General features: G+C 44.3%; 1 protein-coding gene across 2 annotated transcripts in view; it reads left to right on the top strand.

Annotated features, from left to right (window-relative positions):
- Positions 1-1,109: 1,109 nt before the first annotated feature.
- Positions 1,110-26,909, top strand: part of NCALD (neurocalcin delta) — a 429,195-nt gene continuing 403,395 nt past the window's right edge. The window contains exon 1 of one of the 2 annotated variants that reach the window (XM_059995006.1): positions 1,110-1,162. The gene's annotated coding sequence lies outside the window, so the exon portion shown is untranslated. The remainder of the gene's footprint in view (positions 1,163-26,909) is intronic. The other variant, XM_059995004.1, reaches the window with a different exon arrangement.

The raw sequence follows: 26,909 nt of genomic DNA, 5'->3' as shown, positions 1-26,909 counted from the left end.
TTAGTATCCCATAAATGGTTTAATGGCCTCTCAGATGTCTTTGGTTTTGTAAGCTTTGCCTGAAGGAGTAAATGATGTGGAAATGGAAGGCAGAACTAAGAACTAAGAGGATGGCTTTGGTCAGGGGAACATTTTCCGTGATTTTCAAATCAGAGTTGGCAGATGTATGAACCTAAATGTGACGGTCATTTCTACAACTACTAGTCATATTAAAAGATTTTGTAATCATTATAACAAGCATGGACAAGTCATGGTGCCTTTACAGCTTTACATGGTGCCTTTTTGTTATTTTTACCAGCAAGTTTTTTTAATCAATGAATTTGACTTGCTATTGAGATCTTCTGTGGGTTCTGGAAATGTTGCTGCAGTTGACAAGTATAGGAAGTTACAGTAGCTTTTTGAGAGGTCCTGAGTGGCCAACGCAGCAGGACAGGAACATGTGATGGCAGTCACTTGATAAATATTGGTTGAATAAATTGTCAAGACATTTGCCTCTTATCATCTCCAGTGGAGATGGAAGATTTGGTGACATTCTGCGGTGGGCTACAGGAGGTGGGGGAAACGAGGGGGGAAGAGATCCCTTAGATGTCCTTCTTCCCAGCTTTTTGCTAAGCTCTGGTAAAGAAAACACTGATGAGGCAAAGCAGCCCGTCCCTCCTTGCGGGCTCGTCCTTCCAAGACTCCCTTGAACTTCACTGCTGCGTAGCAGGGACCCCAGGGTCTCCCAGTCGAAGCCTGGAAGAAGGTGCTCTACGTTGAATCTGACCTTCCCACGACCCTAAACAAATGGCACCGCTTAGAAAGCAGCAGTGTAGACTGCCTAGAAGCCTGGCGGTGGGCTAGGACTAGCGTGTATAACGGGGATAATAAGCCTAGCGGCTGCACCAGCACAACATCGGGGTGTCCACTGCACCTGCAAACCGCGCGCGCGCCTCAGCTTGGCCCTCTGCACCCCAGCCGTCCGCCCACCCAGGAGAGGCTGCCTGCGGGGCCGCAGTGGGGAGGTGGGTCGGCGGCCGCGAGGGGGGGAGGCGGCGAGCCAGGCTGGGGAGGGGGGCGCGGCGGGCGGCGGTGCTGTCCCGGGGGAGGCGGGCGGAGGGAAGGCGCCGCCGCCGCCGCCGCCTCAGGCGCGGCGGCACAGACGCTGGGAGCGGCCGAGGCGGTGAGTCGCAGCGCCTTCCGTCCGCTTCTCCGGAGCGAGAGCGTAGTCGGAGTTGCAGCCTGGCGGGTGTGCGGGGGTGGTGGCACCGGGAGCGGCTGCTAGGGGGACCGGCGCGCTCGGGGCGCGGCGGGCGCAGGGGTGGGCGCGAGGAGCGCGCGGTCCCGGAGACCTGGTCCCCGCAGCCCTTCCCGGCTGCAGCTCATCCTGTCAATTCCTCCGTCCTTCCTTCAGTGCCTCTGAGGGAAAATAAAACAAAACCAAAGACCCTGAAGATGGTGGCAGAAAAAGAGAGCAACTTTGCAGAGGGACGCGCAGAGGCGCACAGGGCAGGCAGGTTGGGGCCGCGCTGGGTCGGAAGGGGACGTGCTGGGTCGGAAGGGGGCGTTGGTGCGCCTGGTGGCCCGGGACACCGGAAGCATCCCTCCCGGGGTCGGGGGAGGAGGTGGGGGTCGAGGGCACTCGCGGGTTCCCGGGCCTCAGAGTCGGCCCTCAGAGGCCGCAGGAGTAACTTGCGAGGGGTGGGCGCGTGGGGAGGGGGCTTTGGGAACCACCAACAGGCGCCAGTGGAACGCAGACGAGGAAGTGGTCTGCATTTTGGACTCAGGACTTGAAAGATTTGGGTCTCTTGCCCTCGGGAACTCGGGAAGGGGTGTGCTGGGGAGATGTGTTTGAGTGTTTTTCAGTGCATACCGATTTATTTTTAGCTCCCAGAGAAGCAGGATGTGCAAAGTGGGTTGGATCAGCCCGGGAGGGGCAGGAGGTCTCCTTGTCCGCAGGAAATAACACAAGTTTCTTGCTGCAGATGCTTGCTTTAACTCTCATGCCTGGAGAAAGAAGCCATTTGGCTCTCTGAAGGTCTCCCCGCCAGGGCCACTTTCTTCCTGCGGGTCTGAGGCTGCTGGCCAGGCGAACGTGCTTCTGTTAAGCGCTGGCCCCAAATAATGGTACACGTTCTGCTCTCTAGGGCAACTAGTGGGAAACACAGAGGTAGGGCTGCCAGGGTCTTGCTTGCTGAGAAGGATACCACACAGGCTTGCTCCAAGTTTTCCCAGTTCTGACTGATTTGAAAATAATAGACCTAAGCCTCTGGATTACCAAGAGCAGACTTTGCTGTCGGGGTTCCTCAGACCTGACTGGCAGTGCTTGTGAGGTTTTTCACTCCAAATGCGCCTGCAAGGACTGCAAAGGAGAAAGGGGTGGTGGGGTGATGGGGAGAGTGTGGGTGTATGGGGAATGCTGGTTGAGGGCTAAATATAGACTTGGGGATGGGGCTTCTTTCAGAAGTGGAGGCTCAAGAAGCTGAAATCCAAATGTTCAGGTACCCAAGCCAGGCCCCTGGAGATTGCCCTGGAGTCTCCCCCATTTCAACCACTCAGCGCCCATCTCGAATATCCACTCTCTGTGGGTGTGCTTAGGAGAGTGGGCTGTGAGGAGAGTGGACTCTGCAGCCAGACTGCTGGATGTGACTTCTGGTTGGGACACAAATAGCTCTCAGACCTTGGGCTCCTTAATCTCTCTGGGTTTCCTGATCTGTGATTGACAATAGGTTCCAAACTTATCTCAGGCTTGTTGTGAAGATAAAGTGAATTAATACACAAAAAGCACTTCACACAGTGCTTTGTCATTAGAAAGTGCTGCATAAATGTGAGCTCTTATTTTTGTTGTTGTTGATGTCTTCCCCCTTCTCTCATTTCCTGCTGTCACTGATTTAGTTCATAACCTCATCACTTCTTGCCTGAATTGCTCCAGTTGCCTTCACACTGGGCTCCTTGCTCCAAATCAGGACTCTCTTGCTCCAGTGGGTTCTCCAAACTGCAACTAGAATGCTTGTTTTGAAAATAAAAATCTAAGTCAGTCATTCGGCTTAGTTCCCTCAGAGGCTTTCTGTGGCTTTCAGGATAGAGTTTGGAATCCAAGGCCTTCATGACCCTACCCTGGTCTCCTTGCCAGCTTCATCTCCCAACTCCCTCCGCCCCCAAACCCCATGTGTAGCCTTTACTCAGGCCACTGAATCTCAGCACCTGCCATCCTCCCATCCTTCCTTGTCTGGTCAACCCCTATGCATTCTTCCCTGCTCTGCTGCAGTGACACTGCCTTCCAGCAGACCTCCTGGTACTCATCACCGCCACAGCTGACTGAGCTGCCCTTGCTTCATGCTGGAATGTTACCCTGCACCTACCCCTCCTATCACTCTGCATTATCATCTGCAATTGTCTTTCCTACCTGCAAGTGCCTTGAGAGGTGGATTGGGATTATAAGTAATTGTTTATTGGATGAATGAATGAACATCAGTCAAGCAAAGTTCATTCCTTTCCACTAAAACCAGAAACAAGGAAAATAATAAAGAGGAGGACCAAACCAACTTTTATACATACTACTCTGCAATTAAAAAAAAAAAGCTTTGGGAAATAAGGAATAAATAAGGAATCAAAGGTTGGCCAAAAGACATGTGGCACAGTCTCTTGGAACAATTTCAGAGGTGTTTTTTTAATTGTAAGGAGTTAGACTAACAATGGAGAAATGTAGTGATTTGAACTCTTGCTTTCCTCACATTGGCTGTGGGGAATGAGTGTGTTCGGCTGTCTGAGGGGCTGTGCGGTGAAATTGCTTCTGGAAGTAGAAGTGAAGGTCAGCACGTGCATGGGCTTTGTAGCTCTTCCTTGGATTGTAGCTTCCCCCAGAGTGTGGGTGTCAGCTTGCCCTGGGATTGGCGTGATAAGAACAGAAACTCTCCTGTCATCAAAGCTCCTCTGTACTTTTCAGGCAATTCAGTGTGTTCTGTGTGTGCACTTCTGACTGAGGTGGCATTTCCAAGTGCTCCAGTACTGAGCTCCCAGGAGTCCTGCAGAGGGAGATAAGATGGTGCCTGGATCTCTGGGACAGCCCCCGAGTCTGATTTCAAGGCTCCAGAGCAGGGGGTTTGGTAAGCTGAAAGATCAAAAGATGCTTTTTAACATTTTTAAGGGGCTGAAAACACAACAAATCAAAACACAAAGAAGAATATATATTAGAGACCATGCCTAAAATACTTACTACACTGTACTTTACATAAAAACTGCCAACTGCTGTTCTGGAGCTAAGACAATTGGTTTCATTTTGCCTGTCATCTTTGACTGATTTGATTGGTAGTGGCTGCCTGGAGAGCTGGGTTGAAGAGGAATCCAAGGCTGGGTCCAGGCTCAGTAGGAACGAGTGCTGTGGTCAATTAGCGATGTCTGTCAGGGTTTGGGATTAGGCAATAATGACAGCCAGGCTTGGTCCTCACCGTCCCTCTGTCTCTATCACCATGATAGAATACCCCAGCATTCCTGAGTTCTACACTAGTCTAGGGCTTGGGCTTGGTTGCGGGTTTCATCCCTGAGCCATAGGCTAAGAAGTAGGAGCAAGGGTGTTTCTCCAGCACAACATTGTTATACTGTCACCAGGAGATTGGCCAATAGATTTTGGATTACAAAGCAATAGATGTCCACTATAGTAATGTCAGCATTCCCACTTAACAGATGACAGGCTTAGGGGCAGTCAATAACTTGTCCGTGGACACATGGCTAGCAAACAAAGGAGTTCTGATTTAAAACCCACAATTTATGCAATTACTAGGATTGTTTGTCAAAAGAACAATTTAAAGTGAGTTTAGCGTGAGGTTCTACTCTTCATTTCTGAAAATATAGGTAACTAACTTCAAGAAATGTTAAGTACTGACTGGCTAGAAGACTTGGGAAAAAAAGAACATAGACTTCTTTGGCTAGATTTTTACTCACTTATTCAACCAATATTTTTGAGGATGTGCTCAACATTTTGTTAAGTTCTAGGGATTTGGATGAGTATGATCTAGTCCCTTGTCTTGAAGGAATTTGTATTCCAGCTTGAAAGTGCAAGACATAATTAGGGAACAGATTGCTGGAATGAGGGGTATATGGGGGAAGTGCAGGAGCTGAGCACCCTTGATGGAGACAGTGACCTTCCAGTTTGTGTATCCCCAATGCGGTGCTTTGTGTAATAGGTGAGCAATTAATATTTCTTAAATACGTTTAAAAATTGTGGTTAAATATATATAGCATAAAGTTTACCATTTTAACCATTTTTAAGTGTGCTGTTTCGTGGCATTAAGTACGTTCACGTTGTTGTGCAACCGTCACCACCATCTATCTTCAGAACTTTTTCAAATTCCCAAACTGAAACTCCATACCCATTATACAAAAACTTTTAATTTCCTCGTGCCCACTAGACCCTGGCCACCACCATTCATTCTACTTTCTGTTTCTACGGATTTGACTACTCTGGGTACCTCATATAAGTGGAATCATACAATATTTGTCCTTATGTGACTAGCTTATTTCACTTAGCGTAATGTCTTCAAGGTTTATTCATATTGTAGCACGTGTCAGAATTTCCTTTCTTCTTAAAGCTAATATTCCATTGTATGCATATACCACATTTGTTTATCCGTTTATCTGTCGATGGACACCTGGGTTGCTTCTACTTTTTGGCTTTTTTTTTTTCTTTTTTCGGTACGCGGGCCTCTCACCGCTGCGGCCTCTTCCGTTGCGGAGCACAGGCTCCGGACGCGCAGGCTCAGCGGCCATGGCTCACGGGCCTAGCCGCTCCGCGGCATGTGGGATTTTCTCAAACCGGGGCACGAACCCGCGTCCTCTGCATTGGCAGGCGGACTCTCAACCACTGCGCCACCAGGGAAGCCCAGTTATACCCTTTTGAGTGTGTTGTCTGCCTCCCTGTAGGACCGTGGCTGATAAACCTTTCATAGGGTTTATGCTCACAGCGGCATCACTCAAAATAGCCCGAAGGGATTCCCTGGTGGCGCAGTGGTTGAGAGTCCACCTGCCGATGCAAGGGACACGGGTTCGTGCCCCAGTCCAGGAAAATCCCACATGCCGCGGAGCGGCTAGGCCCGTGAGCCATGGCCGCTGAGCCTGCGCGTCCGGAGCCTGTGCTCCGCAACGGGAGAGGCCGCAGCAGTGAGAGGCCCGTGTACCACACACACACACAAAAAAAGGGTACAACTGAAGAAAGTTTAATGAAAAGACTATACTAGTTCTCGCTTATCCTCAGTTTTGCTTTCTAAGGTTTCATTTACCATGGTCCGAAAATAAGTGGAAGATCTGGAAATAAACAATTCAAATCGTGCGCCATTTTGAGTAGTGATGAAATCTCGCGTTAGTTTGCTCCGCCCCGCCCAAGACGGAATCGTCTTTTTGTCCAGCGTATCCTGCCCGTTAGTCACTTAGTAGATCCACTTCCGTGGTATTTTAGTTCTTGTATTCAAGTTATCCTTATTTTACTTAATAACGGCCCAGAAGCGCAAGGGTAGTGATGCTGGGAATTCTCATATGCCAAAGAGAAGCTGTAAAGTGCTTACTTTAAGTGAAAAGGTGAAAGCTCTCAACGAGGGAAGAAAACAAAGCCTTATGCTGAGGTTGCTGAGATTTACGGTAAGAACGAATCCTCTATCCGTGAAATTGTGAAGAAGGAAAAAGAAATATGTGCTGTGCTAGTTTTGCTATCATATCTCAAACTGCAAAAGTTACAGCCCCTAACCTGGGCCCTGCGACCCTCACGGACGGTGTCCCTGTTGGGCTCCAAGAAGGCGTGAGTCCCCCTTGAAATGCTGTGCAAAATTTGTGCATGGGTGCATTTTTTTCTGAAGAAAAAAAAAAAGTTACGGCCCCAGTGAATGATAAATGCTTAGTTAAGATGGAAAAGGCGTTACATTTGTACAATTAAGATATTTTGAGAGAGGGAAAGAGACCACATTCACATAACTTTTATTACAGTATATTGCTATAACTGTTCAATTTTGTTATTGTTGTTAATCTCTAACTGTGTCTAACTTATTAATTAAACTTTACCATAGCTACATATGTATAGGAAAAATCATAGTATATATAGGGTTCAGCACTATCTGTGGTTTCAGGCATCCACTGGGGGGCTGGGAATGTGTTCCCCATGGATAATGGGGGACTACCATATTCATAAAGTTGTGGGCAAATTAAGGGAAGTCACCCACACTGGCTAGATGAGTGTGCAGTCCTGAAAGGGTGACATGAAAGAGCAGTTTCTGGAATTGCCCTTCAGTAGAAGAATACAGCTACTGCCTAGGTATGGTCTGGCCGGGAGGCACCAGGTGAGTAAGTCCCCAGCCACTCTTTTCTCCCCCCCTCTAATCTGCTGGTGTCTTCCAATTGGCCAAATCAACCAGAAGCCAGAGGGCAAGAAATGCAGGGACTACCTTTTTTTCTATAGAAGTCAGCCTCCCAGGGCTGAGAGCAGGGTGGAGAAGGGAGGAGGTTGGATCTGGAGGGCAAAGCAGAGAGAATCCGGCAAGAGGGAGCCTTACGATTATCCTTTACAGGTAAGAGAACTAAAGCATCAAGAGGTTGAGTGACCTACCCTAGGTCAGTAGCTAGTAGGTTGTGGAGCTGGGATTTGAACCCAGGAACATTTCTTCTGTACATCTAGTTGGATCTGGAATGTTAGGTTTTTCAGAAACCTGTGTGTTTTGATTCTTTGGTAGTAACCTGATTTGTGCAAACTTAGCTAGGCTGTCAAAATTTAGAGTAAGTGACTGCTCAGAAATCACCCCCCCCTTTTCTCTAAATAACAGTGTGTATTTTTTTTTTTTAATATTTTTTGGCTGCGTCGGGTCTTAGTTGTGGCACGCGGGATCTTTCATTGTGGTGCACGGGCTCTTTGTTCGTTGCTGTGAGTAGCCGGGCTTCTGTAGTTGTAGCACGTGGGCTCCAGAGCACATGGACTCTGTAGTTGCGGCACATGGGCTCTCTAGTTGTGTCGTGCGGGCTTAGTTGCCCTGCGGCATCCCCTGCATTGCAAGATGGATTCTTAACCACTGGACCACCAGGGAAGTCCCAACAACAGGCATTTTTTAGATATGTTTCATAGCTGATTGGTTATGTTTCAATAAAAAAATCTTTTTTGTATAGTTGATGATATGTCCGTGAAACACACGTGAGAAAGCTGTAAGTTTGTTTTGTTTTTAGTTCAAAGTTTCAAAAGAGTTTATAGCATAACCTGGCTGCTTAAACATTAATGAGACTTGGCCACCTTGGAAGGAGAAGAGTGTTGAGGACAAAGGAGATGGTAGTTCCCTCCCTGCTATTCTGGCTGGGGGGAATGCACAGGGCGGGGTCTAGTGTGTGGGAGGTGGAGCTCATTTCCCCTGAGGCATGACATGAGGGGCTCTGTAGCCAGAAGAAGCTCTGTGGGAGCCTGATTATTATGGTCTCCAAATACATGTAGTACTGCATTGTGGAAAAGACCTATTCTGGGGCCAGAACTAGGCTCACTGTGAAAGCAGAAGGGCTGCTTTGGAAGGCGTCATATTTTCCATTCCCTGAGAGGTGAAGCTGAGGCCACAGGTGAGAGATGTGGCTGAGGGCTTGTATTAGTTTCCTGTGGCCTCTACAACAAATACCACAAACTGGGTGGCTGAAAATAACAGAAATTTATTTTCTCACGATTTTGGAGGCCAGAAGTCTGAAATCAAGTTAACAGCAGGGCCAGGCTTTTTCCAGAGGCTCTGGAGGAGAATTCTTTGCTTGCTTCTCCTAGTTTCTGGTGGCTATCAGCATTTCTGGGCTTGAGGCTGCATCACTCCCACTCCTGCCTCCTCCTCTCCTCTGTGTGTACCTTATAAGGACAACTGTCATTGGATTTAGGGCTCACCTGGATAATAATTCTAGATAATTTTCCCCCCAGTTTTGTTGAGAAAGGCTGACATACATCGCTATAAGTTTAAGGTGTACAGCATGATGTTTTGATTTACATGTAGTGTGAAATGATTACCACAAAGGTTCAGCTAACATCCATCGTCTCATATTTATACAATAAACAGAGAAGAAACACAAAAAGAAAAAAAAATGTTTCCTCTTGTGATGAGAACTCTTAGGATTTATTCTCTTAACATCTTTCCCATACATCACACAGCAGTGTTAACTATAACATCATATTGTACATTCCGTCCCTACTGCTTATGTATCTTATAACTGAAGTTTGTACCTTTTGACCATCTTCCTCCAATTCCTTCTTCTCCTGTCCTCTGCCTCTGGTAACAAGAAGTCTGATCTCTTTTTCTATGAGTTTGGTGGGGTTCTTAAAATTTGTTTGTTTTTAGATTCCACATATAAGTAATATATAATGCTTGTCTTTCTCTGTCTGACTTATTTCATTTAGCATGATGCCTTCAGGGTCCATCCATGTTGTTACTAATGGTAGGATTTTCTCATTGTTTTATGGCTGAATAACATTCCACTGTGTATATATACCACAGCTTTATCCATTCATCATCCGTGGACACTTAGGTTGTTCCTATGTCTTGGCTATTGTAAATAATGCTGCTATGAACATGGGGTTGCAGATATCTTTTTGAGTTAGTGTTTTCATTTCCTTTGTATATATTCCCAGAAATGAAATTGCTGGACCATATGGTAGTTCTATTTTTAATTTTTTGAGGATCTTCCATACTGTTTTTCATAGTGGCTGTACCAATTTACAATCCCACCAACAGTGCACAGGGGTTTCCTTTTCTTCACATCCACACTGGCATTTGTGATCTCTTGTCTTTCTAACAATGATCATTCTAACAGTGGTGAGGTGCTATCTCGTTGTGGTTTTAAGTTGCATTTTACAGGATGGTCTTATTTCAAGATCCTCAACTTAATTATATCTGCAAAGACCCTTTGTTCAAATAAGATCATATTTGCCTGTTCCTGGGTTTAGGATGCAGACATATCTTTTTTGGGGCCACCATTCAACCCACAACAGAGCTCATGAGTGTACACCGCAGTCCTTGATCCTGTGATTCTGTCATGATGCCCATAGATTTGATTTACCACCTGGGCTATAGGTTCCTTGATAGAGTATAGGTCTTGTACATGCTTTTGATTTGATCTATTGAAATTTTATTTTAACTTTAAATGACAAACAAACAAAATTCTTAGAATCTGCCATCCCTTATTTCTGAAATGAAGGGGTGAGTGAAAAAGGCTGTCAAAAACCAGTTCGGTCTCTGCCTTGCTGGAAGTTTTCTGTGCTTTGCTTTGTCCCGTGCTTGGAGGAAATAAATGGGAGAAGGGCAGTCACTGCTCCTGTTCTGGCTTCTCACCTGGGGTTGCTAGATGCTTTTAAAACTGTAATTACTCAGAGGAAGGCTAAAGATGTTAGAGTCTTTCAGGAAAATGAAGCAGAAGCAGTAAAGTCTCAAGTTTTAGTCCTTCAGAAAGCATTGGCTTAGAAATATGGTTTGTAAATGTTACCAGCCTATCAACAAGGCTTTTATGCGTGTGTTTTCAATAATGAGTCCCAAACTGGGGCCTGTGTACATCAGGCACACAAGACAAGGTCAAGGGTAGCTTTGGCAATTACCTGGCTAATTTGATGGCTGCAACTCATCAAGTGGAATATATCAAGAGAGTCCACCCCAGGGTGTAAATTATTCTGTTTGTCTGTGTTGATCACATTAACTGGGTAAGAGCCAACATCCATTCCCTCTGTGCTATGGAGAGGCAGTTGTAATTAAGGTCCATTTCTCTCCAGGGGCCAGCTAATTTTGGTTTCTCAGCCACTTTGCAGTTTGACTTCAAAAGGGAAAGAGGAAAGAAAAAAAAAAGGTAAAATGTCCCTTCACTTTATTATGTTATATATTCTGCTATAACATTGTTACTCTGGTTAATATTAACTTTCGGTCTGTTTGCTTTGAATAGTATACGTGGCATACGGTGATGCTTAGAAAATTTAGTCTCACCAGCTGAAGAAAATGGTTTGCCTTGCACAAGACTGGCTACATAATTTAGGAGGCCCAGTGCAAAATGAAAATGTGAGGCCCCTGTTAAAAAAGTTATTAAGAATTTCAAGATGGTGTCAGTGAGCATTAGATCAAGCAGGAAGCCCTTCTGAACATAGTGCCTTGTGTAACTGCACAGGTCACTTGCCCATGAAGCTGGCCTTGGAGTCACATAGATGCTGAGGATGGCGTCTTCTGACTTACTGGCATCTTCTTGACCCCCAAAGAGCGACTAGGCCAGTTTCCTGTGCTGCAGTTGAAGCACACTCTTCTGTAGGGACAAGGACAGCGAGCAGGCTGGCCATCTCTTGTTGTGTCCTCCGTGTCTCTTTCCTCCCTTATCCACGTGGCTCTGTGCCCTGAGAGGCTGATCTCTACCATCAGCATCAATGTCCATCTTTGTCTTCTGATTTCTAGTGTAATTCAGCCTATGGTGGGTCCAGCCATTGTTGGGAGGGTGGGAGGAGAGTGAGGTAGGGTAGTTATTTCCTCCGTGCCCTCCTGCTGGGTTGGATGTTGCAGGCTGGCTTGTCTGTTGCCCGAAGGCCACAGCTCCATCCAGGCATCCTCTGCCTGCAGCCATCCTCTCTGCATTCCTTTAGCCACTCCTTCCCCTCTAGCCCTCAGGCCTAGGGTGGTAATGCTCCCTGATGTTGTGAGCGGAGCCTTCACTGCTTTCCTAAACCCCTCATTGCCGTCTTCTCACTAGCCTCGATCCTCAGTAGGATCACAGAGACCTCTGGGGCTTGCCTGGGCCCTAACAGATCTGGCAACCCTCTGCCAGAGCCTTGACCACAGCTTGCACTGCTACAGAGCTGAAAGAGCAGCTGATGGCTCTGCTAACGCGTGACTGCTGCACCAACTCCTGGAGAAGCTGGCAGTCAGGAAGCAGTGTGTCCACACCGCAGTGGTGGAGAACGTGTGCTTGGAGTTGGGCATTTGAATTCTCCGGCATGACTTTGGGTGAGTCATCTCATCTGCAAAATGAGCATAATGATAGTTCGTCGCTTCTGGGGTTGTTTTGAGCATGAACTGACGTCATGTGGGCATCATGCTTGGCACAGTGCCTGCTATGCAGTAAGTGCTTGTAAAGCCTCGTGGCACTTGCCATTAGTTCTCTGTAGTGCCCCACTTGAGGGGATACACTGTCTACTTTGTCTCTGATCTGAACCAAGGCACTTACAGCCTAGAGTACACCAATGATTATCAGGTTTTCATTATTTCACTGTCGTTTTGGGTGTTATTTTTGTCTATTCAACGAGATTGTAGTGTTTTGGAGATCAGAGATTCTATCTTCAGAATTGTCTTGGTGCTAATCTAAGTTCCCAACCTAGTAGCTAGCACATCATTAAGCGGATAAGAAATATGTCTTGGCTAAATATAGTGACCACATAATTTATTGTTCACACCAGGACACTTTTGAGTGTGAAGGAGGAGAGCTTTTTAATGATTATAACAAAACAACAGGCACAAACACGGATGTCCTAGGCAATCCAGGTGAAGAGCGACATATGGTCCCCCTAGTTAAGTGGGACTTAAGATAGTTTTCCAAATGTGTTTTAAAGTTTGCCAGGCTACCCTTTTTTGTATTAGTCTGCCTTTGTTTTATTAGATAAAAACTTGAGATTTCAACAACATAGAAAAAATATATTTAACACTCCTAGCAGATTCTTGACCCAAATTTGAGGCAATAGGTCAGGGTTTCTTATACAAATAGAGACCTACTTTTATACCTTATTACCCTTCTTTATACTGGGCACCTGCTTACAAAACTTTCTCCTGTACCTACCTTTCCCACACTATTTAGTCTCCTAGTTTTCGTCCTTTTCTTGCAATAGTGATCATTTATGTTCAGAAGATGGCAAAATAGATTCATATACATATATTTTTCCAAACATCTCTGTCTTTGTATTTCTGGTTGCCTAGGTGACATTTCCAAGAGAATGTGTGCAAATCTGCTATTATTAAAGTGGAGATAACATGGCATCTATTTTTAGGCCCTTCTATACCTTTCTTTTTCCCCACCAGACCGGGTAATTGGTTTATTTTTTCTGTTTTCATTATTGGAAGGCCATGTATAGCTTCCTTCCTCTAGTTCTAATTTGAGGATTGATTAACTTTTTGAAAATTGACATAATAATTCAGTAACTTCTTCATTCAGCATTACTATTGATCGTCTCTTTTTAATTTAATTCAATTTATTTATTTTTGGCTGCGTTGGGTCTTTGTTGCTGCGCGCGGGCTTTCTCTACTTGCGGCGAGCAGGGGCTACTCTTCATTGCGGTGCGTGGGTTTCTCATTGCAGTGGCTTCTCTTGTTGCCGAGCACGGGCTCTGGGCGCGTGGGCTTCAGTAGTTGGGGCTCATGGGCTCTAGAGCGCAGGCTCAGTAGTTGAGACACATGGGCTTAGCTGCTCCATGGCATGTGGGATCTTCCCGGACCAGGGCTCGAATCCGTGTCCCCTGCATTGGCAGGCGGATTCTTAACCATTGCGCCACCAGGAAAGTCCCTGATGATCTCTTTGATTAGTGGATACCAGTTGTTTTTCCTAAATGTTGTCCAAGCCAAGCTTGGGCGTGGATTTTTTTTTTTGCGGTACGCGGGCCTCTCACTGTTGTGGCCTCTCCCGTCGCGGAGCACAGGCTCCGGACGCGCAGGTCCAGCGGCCATGGCTCACGGGCCCAGCCGCTCCACGGCACGTGGGATCCTCCCAGACCGGGGCACGAACCCGCGTCCCCTGCATCGGCAGGTGGACTCTCAACCACTGCATCACCAGGGAAGCCTGAGCGTGGATAATTTCGGTAGGAGGAAAAAGGGGTGCAGAGGCAATCTGTAGATCCAGAGTGGAAAGAGCACATCTCCTCTGGAGCTGGATTAACCTGGCTTCAGTCTTAGTGCTGCTGCTTAGTAGCTGTGTGAGCTCCTGGAACTTGCATCTTCACGTGACATGTGGACAATACATGGACCTGCTTCATGGGGCTGCTGTGAAGGTTGAGAAGGTTAGGTGGGCGCGAGGTGCAGCATCTCACATAGAGAACTCCTGCTGCTGCTGGAGCTGCTCTTTAATATCCAAGGTACAATTGTACCACCTTCATTTCATACAAGAAGTTGCCAATACTTGAATTTACTAAAGAGATAAATTCGAGGGATCATTTTCTTTGCTACAATTTTTTTGTTTTAATAAGCTTTTCAGAGAATTTCTTTCAATGGTGAACACACCACTGGGTGTACTTTTAGTAGTTTTGAAATTAAAAATCTCTAATTTACCCCACACTTTTAGGAACATAACTGTAGTATTGTTACCCATAATTCAAAGGCAGCCAGTGTTAATAATTGGGTTTTTACATAATTTACCATTTATGTAATGGTATATATGATATACATCTCTGTAGTGCTATGTAAGGGATTTTGAATGTTTATCTCATTGTTGTATGCACTTGAAGGGGAAATATTTAGCCTAATTCAGTATTAGGGTCCGGAATACTGCCCATAGGGATCCGAGATTATTAATTTGGATTTTATGGCAAGGTTGCGAGGAGGGATGGACTTTAATCTGTTGTTATTTAAAATTGTTTAATATTGGAGTGTTAACGTGGCTGGGGTTCCTTTGGTTCTCACTCTTTTGCATTGTCATTTTATTTTAATAAATAGATTTATCATTTATCACTCAGATTTATCAGATTTGGCGAATGAGGCAGATGGCTGCATCATTGCCCTGGAGTTTGTCTTGCTGCCCTTGAAGATAGAGGAAGGGGGGAGGAAGCGATGTACAGACAGACAGAAAGACACACACACACACACACACACACACACACACACACACACACACACGCACACATTTTCTTTAGGCTTGTGACCTAAAATTTCTAATAGGATATTTAAAGTAAGAGCTCTTTGATGGAATTTTGCTCTGTGACTGGTCGGAAGGGGAGGATCGGGATGTGGGAAGTCTGTGATGTTGAGTTCCCACCACCTCACCCTTTGGAAGACATGACAGCCTTTTCCATGTGAGACCAAAAGGCAAGCAGTGAGAATCAGAAGTCAATTCTGGCCTCTGAAGTTTCTTGGGAAAGCAACAGGAAGACTGTGCCTTCTATTTTTCTAATCCAGACACTTAAAGAATATGTTCCCCAGAGCTTGGGTGCCGTTTCCTTCATACCCTAATCCTCACCATTATAAAAGTAAGGCATTATCATGAAATAAAATGTGAACATTATGGAAAACTAGAAAGAAAAAATAATCCAAATATTCAAAGGCAAACAAGGTTAATATTTGGAACATTTCATTATTTTTATGAGAGATTTTTTTCTTAGCTACATAGTTATATTTATATATAATTTAAAAATTATTTTTCATTTAACTGTACTGCAAGCTGTAATATTGTGATATAATAAGAAATATATATTTGGTCTTTGCCCCCAGTTGCTGGCACAGAGCTCCTAAAACCCTTGGAGTTTCTAGTGATAGGGATAAGAGGAGCATCTTCTGTTATTCATAATGTGCCCTTTTCAGCCATATCTGAATTTATGCTAATTAAGTGACTCTTGTAAGATAGAGGGTTGGAATTTTTAGTCCCTCCCCCCCACTCCGTCTCCCCCAATCCTCCAGGGAGGGAAGAGGGGCTGGGGATTGAATTCAGTCACCAAAGGCCAATGATTTAATCAACACATGCCTACATAATGGAACTGTCATAAAAATCCTAAGTAATAGGGTTTGGAGACCTTCCAGGTTGCCAAACACATCAAAGTGCTGGGAGGGTGGCACGCTTGGAGAGAGCATGGAAGCTCTATGCCCCTTCCCCCATACCTGGCTGTATGCATCTCTTCCAACTGGCCTTCCTGAGTTGTATCTTTCTGTAACAGTTTGATACTCTACTAAGTAAACTATTTTCTTGAGTTCTGTGAGCTGTTCTAGCAAATTATTGAACCTGAGGAGGGGGTCTCAGGAACCCCCAATCTGTAGCTGATTGGTCAGAAGTACAGGTGACAACCTAGGACTTGGAACTGGTGTCTGAAGTGGACAGCAGTCTTGTGGGACTGAGCCCTTAACCTGAGGGGTCTGCATTAATGCCAGGTAGTTAGTAGTAAGAATGGAGTTATAGGACACCCAGTTGGTGCCCAGAGAGTTAGAGAATTGGTTGGTGTGGAAAAAACCCTTGTGCATTGGTGTCAGAAGTGAAGGATTGAGAGTAAAAGAAATGGAAGTTTTTACTTTAAAGGACTTTTCCATTTTATTTTATATTCTTTGTAGATAATATGTAATTGGGCATAAACGAATCCATTGACTGGATATACCTCAGGTTACTTAGCCATTCCATGATTGGTCATTTGATAACAGATCTAAATAATTTTTTTGCTATTATCATTTTTGTACAGTAACTTTTACTTTATGCAAGATTATATCCTAGGATATATTTCTAGTGGATTTAATAGATTGACGTTTTGAACATTTAAAAAGGTAAAAGATGTCCTAGCACTCTTTATTGAATGGTGTTTTTCATTTTTTTAACTTTCCATAAAGCAAGTGTCTTTTCTTATTTGTGCATTTTTTTCCCAACTTAAAACAGTGGTATTATAATCAGAAGGGTCTTTTCTAAGGGAAAGAAGATTTTGCATTTACGTGGTAGTTCCACTGAGAGTAACTTGGTCCCCTTGGATCCTAGATCTTTGCCTTGTAACTTGACCATCACGATGCTGCTCGTGAGTGTAGTCTGAGCAGCCCCTAATGATTTCTCATCCATCTCTGCTGCATTGCCCTGAGGTGTAGGGCCACAAATATAATCTTGTGTTACAGGTGAAGAAGCCAAGCAAATCTCAAAGACTCATTCAGGGTTATTCCTGCTTTCCAGTCTGGTGGTTGATTCTTTTATATTATTCTATCTCTTGTTTTGCTCTTCCTTCTGATTTCCTTTTAAAGTGATAAATTTATCTTTGAAACTTCAGGTCTAGTTTGATCACCATGTAGGGAACCTGAGGAAGGTCATAATGATAGTTTTGCTTAGAAATGAGGGCTCTTCCAGGACCATAATTATTATTAATATTATTTTTGAAAAAAACATTTGTTGCATGTCTACTCTGTCCAAGGCAATATGCCAGATGTTGTGGGAAATACAAGGTGAATAAAACACTCTTCCTTTCCTCAATGGTTTTACACCCATTTCTTTAGCATTGTTTTAGTTACTTTTATTAAGTTGCATTCTCTACTAAAGGGTATCAATATTTTGTGTTGCGCTTGCTCCACAGTCTGGAAACCCCAGGGGGTGATGTTTTTTTCTATCCAGCAAGTCTTGTGAGTCGAGTGCATTGGATATTGTACCCTAGTCAAAGCACTACTGTGAGGTACTTTAAAACACTTGAGGACTTGACTGATGCATATTTTATCAGCTAAGATGGGCCTGGAGATCTGCAGCATCTGTGTTACACTTTTCCGTCCCAGCTTCTCTTCCTTTGAGCACTTAGGTTACTCATTTGGTCAACCAGGATCTAAAAATAAAGCTAGAAACTTTGAGAGGTTTTTTTTTTCCCCCTTGGCTGATTGATGTGTGTTTTTGTGTCTCCCAAACTGTGCTGTGTTACTATTTACTTTTACATTATGTATAGCACTTAGCAACCAACAGTGGAAATGAAAGTTAAGAGCACAGGCAGTCCTGGCTGAGCTGGAGGAACTGGCCAGCTGAAGCCTTAGAGAATTCTCCTTCCCTCCCGCATTCCTGCACTCTGTGGCCCTGGGGTCTGCCTTGCCAGCCTCAAGTTCCTGCTTTTGCCTTCTCTACTGGTGGCCAAGTGAGGACCACAAGGAGGGACAGGAAGGACCCCTCCTGCCCCTACCCTAACCCCTCTCGGTTCCCTTGTCTGGTCACCGTGGGTGAGGCGAGTCTCTTCACCCCAGGAAGGCAGGCCTTGGCCATCACTGACATCTTGGCACTGGTGACAGTGCTGTAGGGTCAGAAGCACTGTGTCTTATTTGGAGTTCTGAATGCATTTCCAAAAAGGAAGGTACGAGTTGTGTCTGGAGTGTGCAGGGCCCATAGGACAAAATTCTGTGATTCTTAAGGAAATCTGAGGTGAGGATGGCTCTTTTAGAGTGATATAAGTCAGTGCTTAGAACATTGTTCTTGGGGGAGAATACTTTCTAGATTCTAAGAATTCCAGGTTAGGAAGAAACTTAGAACATGATCAGCCTGTAAGTTGAGGGACTGGCTTTAAGGTCAAAAAGTGGCTTATCCCGGCATGGGAGTGGCCCCTTGCTTGAAACATTGGAGTGTGTTAGCCCTTCTCTCCCCCAGCCCTCTTCTGTAGCTGTCAGAATATATTAGTCTTCCAATTTTTAGAGTAGTAATTGCACTAAAAAACTTACATCCTGATTCTACCAAAATGAGGCAGGGAGAAAGACCTCGGGAATATAGATTTAATTCCTTGATTATTGCCTTTTCGCAAAGAATACAAAACCAAATACACCAGGGCCTTTGGGGAAGGCCCTTATTTTTTTCCTAAAGAAATAAAATTTCTGTTCCTTTCTCAGGACTCCTGTATGCTTCTCATTCGTTTTTTTTTTTTTCTCTCGCGGTACGCGGGCCTCTCACTGTTGTGGCCTCTCCCGTTGCGGAGCACAGGCTCCGGACGCGCAGGCTCAGCGGCCATGGCTCACGGGCCCAGCTGCTCCGCGGCATGTGGGATCTTCCCGGACCGGGGCACGAACCCGTGTCCCCTGCATCAGCAGGCGGACTCTCAACCACTGCACCACCAGGGAAGCCCAGCTTCTCATTCTTAATACATTTTGGAGAACAGATTTGAAGAATATTTCTGTGAATCTTTTTTTCCAGGGAAATAGAGAATTTTTGTTTTCTAAAGAGGTTCTTTGAAATGTGTTTTTTTTATCACCTTTCTGTAGCAAAATCCATTTTGTTTTTTTAAAGGCTGGAAAGCATAGATCAGCAGTTCGGAATGATTAAACAATACTTACTTGGAAAGGAACAAAATCTGTCCAGTTGCTTGTGTAATTTTCACAGAAGGGACAAAACAGTTACAGAGTAAAACCCCCCAGCCTGTAGGTGAATTTTTTTTCCGACCTCAGAAGGGGTGGGCCCACTCGGAACAGGAAGTAATCACAGGCCAGCGGTTTGAGTAATGAGAGAAGGCTCTGGATTTGGCTTAGCTGTTTTCTTCATCCTGAAAGCCAGGGCAGTCTACAGACACTCTCCTACTTCTTCAGCATTGGTATCTTTTCCTGGCGCACGCAGTGTACATGGGCACCTGCCTGACAAGAACAAGGAGCCACAGGAATAGCTAGAGCTGTAGAATGCATTGGAAGAGGAGGCTAAGCTTCGAGCAGTTGCAGACGGAGGAAGAGGAGTCTGGGAAGTTGGCATATCAGCCCTGGTACATGGAATGACCTGGTCCCGAGGGGTCAGCATGGGACCCAAGAGGAGCAGGGCACATTACAGGATAAAGACAGGGACGGGGTGTCCACTTTCACGTGCTACCCATGGCTCAGGTTTTCCCGTTAAAGAGGATTTTTCCCTGTAGTTATATCCATAGGCTGACAGTACTGTATGTATTGTTTAAGACTATATTTTTGTTTAAGTTAATCACTTAATAAATTGTTGCATTAGTTTGGGCCCTCTCAGTGGCCAAGGACTAGGATGTCACTCAAATGAGTTTAAGTACAAGGAGCTCATTGTAACAATGACTACTTCTATTGTTACGTTGTTCTGAGTATATTGTCACATGGACTCTTCTGTCCTGCTCCAGGTAGAGTGTTATTAACCCCACTCTACTGAGGAGGAGCAGCCTTAGAGAATGTGTCCTAAGCATGTGGGTGGTCAGTGGGAATCCGGACTCACACCCAGGTGGTCACTTGGGAGCCATAGTCTCTAACCACTCTACTGCGCTGCCCCTTCAAAGGATTCTGAGCCTGTGAAACAAAGAACAGCTGGGTCTCATGGAGCCCAAAACAAAGGACTTTAAAATTAGGAATGGAGTCATTACCTTTCTCAGAGGTCATGTGGTCTCGCTCAGTGGGCCCCTCCCTTTTTCTCTCCTGCCTTCTTCTGTTGCTTCATTTTACATATGGTCCCTGAATGGCCAGCCCATAAGGCTGCAGCCTGGGACCTCAGTATCTTCTGGCTCAAACTTGTAACTGAGAGTTTCCTATTGGTCTAGTTCATTGAGCCAGGCTACACAGCCATTAGAGCCTGGCTAGGAAAAAGATTAGCTGCCTTTGGGTTGGCTGTTCATCCCAGGTCCTTTGGTGGTTGCCTCATGCACGGACTTCTCCAGCACCATTCTCCCAAGCAGGGGATTGTGGGCAAGACTTAGGAAGTTGTTCAGAGCAGGAAATTAACATCTGGTATAAGCTCATATTATACTTGAATACTTTTAAAGTTAAATAACACATTTGCTATCTTTATAAAGTCTCAAGTATCTATATCTGTTAAGACTCTTCAGGTTGTGAATGATAGAAACTGAATTTCAAGGAACTTAGAAAAATATCAAATTTAATTGGCTCTTTTTTTGTTGTTTTTTGAAGATGGCTACCCCAAATTTATTAAAGATAACTCTCCTAGAATTGAAAATAAAATAGATGCAACATATGACTAACCTGGCAAGTTTTTCTATTCTAGAAGTACTGTTTTTAAAAACTTTTAAGGTTGACTGTCATCTAAATAAATCATTAATTGGTTCTTGTAACTGCGTAGGCAGAAGCTTGGCTGGATCCAGATCTTAAACAATAACCTCGGAAATCAGACTCTTGCCATCGCTTGGCTCTGCATTCATCTGAATTGGTTTCATCCTCAGGCAGGCCCTCCCTTCATGACCTCAAGACACCACTGGAAGCTCCAGGCTTATCTGTTAGCCGAGCTGCCCCGTGGAGAGCTTCTCTTTCTCAGTAGTACCAGCAGAATTCCCAGGTTTGATTCTCATTGCTCTGGATTGCCAGCCTCTCAACCAAACATGGCAGCCAGGCTGCTTGGTCAGGCCTGGGTCACTGCCCACCCCTGGAGAGGGGTTAAACCACCTCTTTATTAAAACACATGGACAGGGTATAGGGGAGTATAGTCTCCAGAGACAATTGGGGTGTTAGTACCTGAAGAAATGGGAATGGATGCTGTCCAGACAAAAATAACCCATGTCCACGTTGGAACATTTTCAGGTATATCATAAATAACTGGATATCCATAATCAAGATTTTGGGGCTCAGGGTAAGCAGTCTGGGTCACTGACTTTATCTTTTTTGTATGTGACAAATCCAAAGACATATGAAGTCCAGAATGTTTGGAAAGGCCTAGATCACCTATGTTTTTTTAGTCATTAGTCCTGAAAAATGATGCTATTAAACCAAACGAAGTTGTTATTAAGACTTGCATCTTTTGGGAGATTGGGATTGACATATATACACTAATATGTATAAAATAGATAACTAATAAGAACCTGCTGTATAAAAAATAAATAAAATTAAATTAAAAAAAAGACTTGCATCTTTTTGAGAAAACCAATAGCAGGGTGGTCTTGTCTCCATTTTTTTGATTGAGTAGGAGGATAAGACTTTAAGGGCTCTTGTTAGGTGCCCTCTATTTAAAGTCCAAGCTGTTCTAGCATTGAAATGACTTTGGTGAATTACATAAAGCCTTTGTGTAAACCTTTAGCTGTGCCTAGGATTTAAGACCCAGTTTATTGAGGTAATGATTAAATTGTCCTGTCTATATATCCATGATCTTAAAACCCACTGGGAAATAATTGCTTGGTTTTTAACTATCTCATAAATCAGGAACTTCAAGGCCAGGGGAGGTTAAATTAGTAAGTCCCCATGCTAACAGATACAGGTTGAATCTATGTAACCTCGAGTCTTGAGTAGTTTGTGTGTTGTGTGTGTGTGTATATAGATATAACTTTGTGCCATATCTCTTGCTTACTGTACCTACTGCAGTGGTCCCAGATATCCACTGGAACAACTGATCAGCTGCTTTTAACTATTAAAGTTTCACAGATAGTTGCCTTAATTTCTTGTACTTATTTAAAATTTTAGGGAATTCTCTGGCAGTCCAGTGGTTGTGACACTGCACTTCCACTGCCTGCAGGTTCAATCCCTGGTCAGGGAGCTAAGCTCATGCAAGCTGAAAGTTGTGGCCCCCCCCCCCCAAAAAAAAGTATATTAATGGGGTTAAAAAAGTTCCGTGATATGCCAAAATGTGTTTCTTCTCTCTTGACTTTAATTTAGTAGTGCAACTATTACTTGGTTTCATACTGGTTTGAAGTTCTCAATTGCAAACAATAGTGCCCACTCTGGCTAGTTTATACAGAAAGAGAGTTTTTAAAAGGATATTAAGGAGCTCACAGAATTTCTGGGAGGACCAGGGTCAGACTTGGAGGCCATGCAGCCAGGAACACTACACAAATTACAACACTGGTGGCTCCAGTAGAGACCTTGGTGTGGCTACCACAGGTCCCTCTGCTGATACCATCAAGTGAGTCCTTATGTGGGGACCCCATTGCTGTTGCTTCTGCAGGCTGGGCGTCTCTCTGCCATGCTCCACACATCTCCACCACAGTGAATCCGTGTGGTGACTCCTTCTGTACGCCTGCTCTCTTCTGAGAAGAATCTTTGCATGGTTGCTGCTGATCGGTGGAACCCAGGTCACTTGCCTGTAAAGTAAGCTGGGGATTCAGATTCCTGACTTCTCTGGAAGATATGGACTCAGAAGGTAGGAAGTTTCTCAAATGTGGGAGGAGTATTCGAAAAAATGCTGTTTGGCCACAAAATATGACAAATTACTACACTTACCTCTGTATACCTTATTGTTCTAAAATAGTGACTGACATCTAACAGTAGGGCTGTTTCCTACTGAGTACAATTTGAATGAACGCAGGAAGGAACCCCCTGGCCTAATGCCATATAGGAGTTTCATTACTTTTCATTGAATGTAAACCTCCCACCACCCACCTCTTTACTGCCCTTGGTTGCCTCATCAGTATCAGCTAAATCAGTCTCCATCCGTTCCCTGCATGAAGGCAGGAAACTGGTCTAAAAAACCAAAAATGAGTCATCTGATGCTCAGAGAAGGTAACCCACCTGCCGAAAGTCACACAGCCTGTAAGTGATTAAAACCCAGGTCTGCTCCAGAGTCTGCTTTTCTACACACTGTGCAGTACTGCCTTTGGAGCCAGGTATGCTCTCTGACTTGAGGGTTTTCCTTGTCAGTAATATGTGATAGAGAGACGGCTGGACTTCTGATGAGCCCTCAACACAGTCCTTCTGCCTCCTACAAAGATGAATTATGCAGTGTTGGTGAGGGAATTGGGATTTACTTGTGTCTCTGCCACAGCTAAGCCCCTGATATAACCAGGAAATGAATATTATTAGTTGCAAATGGAAGCTTTATTCAGTGGAACTTCCAATAACATGGTTTGCTTTACAATATAATTCATTATTAGATGAATTGTGTCCCCTCCGCCTCCCCGAAATTCATGTACTGAAGCCCTCATTTCCAGTGTGATGATATTTAAACAGGTCCATTAGGGATGTAGTTAAGGTTAAATAAATGTGGGGCTCTAATCTGAGAGGGCTGGTGTCCTTTTAAGAAAAAGAAGAGATACAAGAGCTATTTCTTTCTCTGCATGCACAGACAAAAGGCCACAGTGAGAAGGTGATTGTTTGTAAGCTAGGAAGAATGCCTCACCAGAAACCAGTTCTACTGAAAAGTTGATCTCGGACTTATAGCCTCTAGAACTGTGAGATAATAAATAACTGTTGTTTAAGTCACCAGAGTGTGGGATTCTGTTACAGCAGCCTGAGCAGATGACTATGGATCCATTTGCCTTAAATCCCAAATAGGAAGGTAAGGATGGTAGTTACATATGCAGCAAAAGCTAGAGGAGCAATGGGGCCTGGAGGAGGGTGAGAACACAGATCATCAGGGGTCATTAAAGGCTGCATCAGAGGCAGTGCCATGTGAAATGGGCATTGAAGGAGTTGGAGTGCCTTGCAGGCAGGGTAGCTTCGTGGTTAGGAGTATGGGCTCTGGGGTCTGACTTCCTGCGTTTGAATCCTTGTGCTGGCTTGCTGGCTGTGAGACTGTGGGCAAGTTACTTAACCCTTCTGAGCCTTCCCTTTTTTTTTTTTTTTAACATCTTTATTAGAGTATACTTGCTTTACAGTGGTGTTTTAGTTTCTGCTTTATAACAGAGTGAATCAGCTATACATATACATATATCCCCATATACCCTCCATCTTGCGTCCCCCTCCCACCGTCCCTATCCCCCATCTCTAGGTGGTCACAAAGCACCAAGCTGGTCTCCCTGTGCTATGAGGCTGCTTCCCACTAGCTATCTGTTTTACATTTGGTAGTGTGTATATGTCTATGCCACGCTCTCACTTCATCCCATCTTCCCATTCCCCCTCCCCGTGTCCTCAAGTCCATTCTCTCCGTCTGCGTCTTTATTCCTGTCCTGCCCCTAGGTTCTTCAGAACCTTTTTTTTTTTGATTCCATATATATGTGTTAGCATACAGTATTTATTTTTCTGTTTCTGACTTATTTCACTCTGTATGACAGTCTATAGGTCCATCCACCTCACTACAAATAACTCAGTTTCGTTTCTTTTTATGGCTGAGTAATATTCCATTGTATATATGTGCCATATCTTCTTTATCCATTCATCTGTCAATGGACACTTAGGTTGCTTCCGTATCCTGGCTATTGTAAATAGAGCGGCAATGAACATTGTGGTACATGACTTTTGAATTATGGTTTGCTCAGGGTATATGTCCAGTAGTGGGATTGCTGGGTCGTATGGTAGTTCTATGTTTAGTTTTTTTTTTTTTTGCGGTACGTGGGCCTCTCACTGTTGTGGCCTCTCTTGTCGCGGAGCACAGGCTCAGGACATGCAGGCTCAGCGGCCATGGCTCACGGGCCCAGCCGCTCCGCGGCATGTGGAATCTTCCCGGACCGGGGCAGGAACCCGTGTCCCCTGCATCGGCAGGCAGACTCTCAACCACTGCACCAGCAGGGAAGCCCTCCATTATATATTCTTGCCTTCTTTATCAAAGATAAGATGACCATATGTGCGTGGGTTTATCTCTGGGCTTTCTATCCAGTTCCATTGGTCTATATTTCTGTTTTTGTGCCAGTACCATACTGTCTTGATTGCTGTAGCTTTGTAGTATAGTCTGAAGTCTGGGAGCCTGATTCCTCCAGCTCCGTTTTTCTTTCTCAAGATCGCTTTGGCTATTCAGGGTCTTTTGTGTTTCCATACAAATTGTGAAAATTTTTGTTCTAGTTCTGTGAAAAGTGCCATTGGTAGTTTGATAGGGATTGCACTGAATCTGTAGATTGCTTTGAGTAGTACAGTCATTTCCACATTGTTGATTCTTCCCATCCAAGAGCATGATATATCTCTCCATCTATTTGTATCATCTTTAATTTCTTTCATCAGTGTCTTATAATTTTCTGCATACAGGTCTTTTGTCTCCTTAGGTAGGTTTATTCCTAGGTATTTTATTCTTTTTGTTGCCATGGTAAATGGGAGTGTTTCCTTAATTTCTCTTTCAGACTTTTCACCGTTAGTGTATAGGAATGCAAGAGATTTCTGTACATTAATTTTGTATCCTGCTACTTTACCAAATTCATTGATTAGCTCTAGTAGTTTTTCTGGTAGCATCTTTAGGACTCTCTCTATATAGTATCATGTCATCAGCAAACAGTGACAGCCTTACTTCTTCTTTTCTGGTTTGGATTCCTTTTATTTCTTTTTCTGCTCTGATTGCCGTGGCTAAAATTTCCAAAACCATGTTGAATAATAGTGGTGAGAGTGGACAACCTTGTCTTGTTCCTGATCTTAGTGGAAATGGTTCAGTTTTTCACCATTGAGGATGATGTTGGCTGTCAGTTTGTCATATGCCTTTATTATGTTGAGGTAAGTTCCCTCTGTGCGTACTTTTTGGAGGTTTTTTTTTTTTATCATAAATGGGTGTTGAATTTTGTCAAAAGCTTGTCTGCATCTATTGAGGTGATCATATGGTTTTTCTCCTTCAATTTGTTAATATGTTTATCACATTGATTGATTTGTTTATATTGAAGAATCCTTGCATTACTGGGATAAAGCCCACTTCATCATAGTGTATGATCCTTTTTTTTTTTTTTTTTTGCGGTACGCGGGCCTCTCACTGTTGTGACCTCTCCCGTTGCGGAGCACAGGCTCCGGACGCGCAGGCTCAGCGGTCATGGCTCATGGGCCTAGCTGCCCCGCAGCATGTGGGATCTTCCCAGACCGGGGCACGAACCCTTGTCCCCTGCATCGGCAGGTGGACTCTTAACCACTGCGCCACCAGGGAAGCCCTGTATGATCCTTTTAATGTGCTGTTGGATTCTGTTTGCTAGTATTTTGTTGAGGATTTTTGTATCTATGTTCATCAGTGATATTGGCCTATAGTTTTCTTTCTTTCTTACATCTTTGTCTGGTTTTGGTATCAGGGTGATGGTGGCCTCATAGAATCAGTTTGGGAGTGTGCCTCCCTCTGCTATATTTTGGAAGAGTTTGAGAAGGATAGGTGTTAGCTCTTCTCTAAATGTTTGATAGAATTAGCCTGTGAAGCCATCTGGTCTTGGGCTTTTGTTTGTTAGAAGATTTTTAATGACAGTCTCAATTTCAGTGCTTTTGATTGGTCTGTTTATATTTTCAGAGTCCAGAGTGCTAACCATTACACTATGGAAGCTGTTTATATTTTCTATTTCTTGTTCAGTTCCAGAAGATTGTGCTTTTCTATGAATTTGTCCATTTCTTCCAGGTTGTCCATTTTATTGGCATAGAGTTGCTTGCAGTAATCTCTCATGATCCTTTGTATTTCTGCAGTGTCAGTTGTTTCTTCTCCTTTTTCATTTCTAATTCTATTAATTTGAGTCTTCTCCCTTTTTTTCTTGATGAGTCTGGCTAATGGTT

This window comes from Delphinus delphis, chromosome 17, assembly GCF_949987515.2.
Source record: "Delphinus delphis chromosome 17, mDelDel1.2, whole genome shotgun sequence".
Classification (NCBI taxonomy): Eukaryota; Metazoa; Chordata; class Mammalia; order Artiodactyla; family Delphinidae; genus Delphinus; species Delphinus delphis.
Note: the sequence above shows the minus strand (reverse complement) of the source record. Positions and strands in the feature narration are given on the sequence as shown.